Source organism: Silene latifolia, chromosome Y (genome assembly GCF_048544455.1).
Source record: "Silene latifolia isolate original U9 population chromosome Y, ASM4854445v1, whole genome shotgun sequence".
NCBI classification, from domain to species: Eukaryota; Viridiplantae; Streptophyta; class Magnoliopsida; order Caryophyllales; family Caryophyllaceae; genus Silene; species Silene latifolia.
The window spans coordinates 469,838,744-469,841,754 of NC_133538.1; the positions used below are offsets into that span (position 1 = coordinate 469,838,744).

The 3,011-nt window shown below is 35.3% G+C and overlaps 1 non-coding gene across 1 annotated transcript; it reads left to right on the plus strand.

Moving 5' to 3' along the window:
• Positions 1-239: 239 nt before the first annotated feature.
• Positions 240-346, plus strand: LOC141634975 (small nucleolar RNA R71). Its single transcript, XR_012539689.1, has one exon. It is a non-coding gene; the product is annotated as a small nucleolar RNA R71 (small nucleolar RNA).
• Positions 347-3,011: the final 2,665 nt, after the last annotated feature.

The following is a 3,011-nucleotide window of genomic DNA, read 5'->3' on the forward strand; positions in this document are numbered from 1 at the left end:
CAATATGAGCACTAAGTTGAGCACCCAATTGAGTAATAGAGTCCACTTCATGCTTTCCTCCTCTAGTAGCCTTGCGAGGTCTACTATATTGTGAATTATGGACCGCCATTTCCTCAATCTTGTTCCAAGTTTGATTATCGTCAACTTCGGTGAACATAACATTTGATCCCATGTTGAGAATGTTTCTTGAGTCTTCATAAAGACCATTCCAAAATTGTTGTACCAAGAACCACTCGCTAAGTTCATGATGAGGACATGAGCGACAAATTCATTTGAATCGCTCCCAAGCTTCATACAAAGATTCTTCACCCCTTTGCTTAAAACCTGTAATTTGAGCTCTTAGCATGTTAGTCTTTTCCGGAGGGTATAATTTTTTGTAGAAAGCTAGAGCCAACTTCTTCCAAGAGTCAATTCCAAGAGTAGCTTTATCAAGGCTTTTCAACCATTGTTTTGCGGTGCCAATTAGAGAAAAAAGGGAATAAGACCCATCGAATTTGGTCTTGAGTTACACCGGTTTGTGAAATCGCATCACAATAGTCACAAAAAGTTTTCATATGGGAATGAGGGTCTTCACTATGCATCCCCCCAAATTGGCTTCTTTCGACTAATTGGATAAATGCGGATTTTGCAATGAAATTTCCGGTTAAGTGTTGTGGTGTGGGAGTACCATTGGGTAGGTTCTCCTCGGTTGGTAGGGAATATGATGAAAACTTAGGCATTGTGGGTTGGTTGTGTGATTGATTTTGTGTTGGGTTCTCCTCACCTTTATACGGATATAATTCAACTAACCCGTATTATTAGTTGATGTCTTAATTTCCGATAACCGATAACAGTTTATAATGAAACCGCGTCATATACACTTAGCGAGTCATGGACCGGACCACGAGTTTAAGTGAAGAGAAAATGAAAAGCCCATTTGGGCTCCTCTCACTCGGTTTGGCCGAGGCTCCCATAGACAAAAGGGGAGTCTTCTCCTCTTGTCTAACCTAATTCATTTTTTCCTAAAAATTATTAGGGTTTTGGGAATTGTGCCTCCCGAATTCCGGATCTCTCATCCAACACAAACTCACAAAACAATCCCCTCGATATTGCAAGGCAATTAGGGGATTCTCTCTAGCACAAGGGCATTACTCGGACATCTTGGGTGCAACAATTAGGAGGAGATCTACCTTGATCTCTCATTGCCTTTTGCACTAGGACCGAAGGTTATTTCTATATCTTTATCGTTTCATTATGTTTTTCGTTTTATGACTATAATCACATGTAAATTTTGCGTTATAATCCTATAATTAAAGGGTATTATACGGATATTACCTTATAAGTGGTATCAGAGCGAGGCCACGTAAATTTTTCTATGTGATTTTCATTAAACGATTTTTGAATCGGTAATTATTTGCATAAAAATCATCTCGGCTGAAATTTTTTTTACACGGCACAAAATTTTTTTTTGTTCTCGGCAATTATTTTTTTTTTGCTGCGTTCTTTTTGTGTTTTGTGCCTTGGGATCCGTGTCAAGTTTACACGGTGTGAGTTGATGCTAATCTAGTTTTCGATTTGATCTTTGCATATTGTTTTTGTAATCGATATTCATTACAATACGCTAAAGATCTATCAATTGTTTGCTTAAAATTGTTGAAACCGTGTGGCTTTTCAAGTTTTACGGCCTGTTTTCAATTTTTTTTTGCCTTGGATTTCGTGCCTCATGGTCATTGCTAGATCAGACGATCTCTTGTTTTGTTTTCGTTTCGTTCTTCACATGTTGTAATTATAACCGATAATGATTGCAATATGTTGAAGATGTTACAATTGTATTTTGTTTTTAATCCGGATTAGAATAAATTGCAATTGTGTTTTATCAAACCGTTTTTGTTTTGATCTTGTGTTGCTCACGTTTTTGAGCCGTATAATTTTTTTTTTTGGGATTTTGATGCTCTCGTTTTTCAGCATTTAAAAAAAAAAAAAAATTTGGCATCTTGTTCACGTCACGCATGCGATCTGAGAGAAAAAAAAAAAAAAAAAATTTCTGTTTTTTTTTTTCGGCCATTATAGCATAAAACGTTTTTTTTATGCTCTCGCTTGATTAGTGAAACGGTTCACCCACGTAAAATAAAGTTACTTTAAAACGATTTATTGTAACGGATTATCTCGGATTAAAATTAATTTGACTAAAGCGGTTTTGTCATATAATTTTAATTATCTTTGGTGGTTTGGATAAAAATTTAACATAATTACGGAATTATGTCACGAATAAATTTAATTTTTAGTTGATGCATTTTAATTTATCGTTCTTGTTTATATTTTGAATGTTTTGAATGCCTTTTAATTACGTATTTAATTATTTTGCAAACAGTTGTAACTTAGTGTGGCCTTAGTAGAACGTGTTACCGTAATGATGGAACACGGTCTTGGTTGTATTTTGAGATCTCGTATCTCCATTTTATTTCTTTTAATTACAGTTTTTATTTAGAATGTAAATAGGTTTATATTTGTAAATTTTAAATTGTAATTTTGAGAAGACTAAAGATGGAGACCGGATGCTCACTCCCGCTACATGGACAAAGATGGAACACCAAGACAAGCTTTTCGGGTCCAACGGTGGATTCCAAAGTTGTATTTTGTTCTTTTTACTAGGATAGGCCACACTAGGAAATTCTTATTTACGTATTGCATTCATTTATTTATTTTATTGTAACGATAGTATGCATCATATTCCGCCTAAAAACCAAACCACCTAATTATTGCATGAAAACTGACACATATAGAGGTCACGAGTTAGTTTTCTTTGACATTCGCATGTCACACGATTTTAAGCCATCATCCAAATTAATTCATTCACGCAAACGCTAGTTATTCGTTCACTTAATATGAATTAGAATTTAGTTGATGGGATCTTCCTCGTATAAACAAAAATTGAGAATAGTCTTTATAGGTCAAACTCCAATGAGTCCCTTCTTCGTCGGTAGGCATAATATGACCCCTTCTACGTCGGGTAAGTTGGAACCGATTGACCT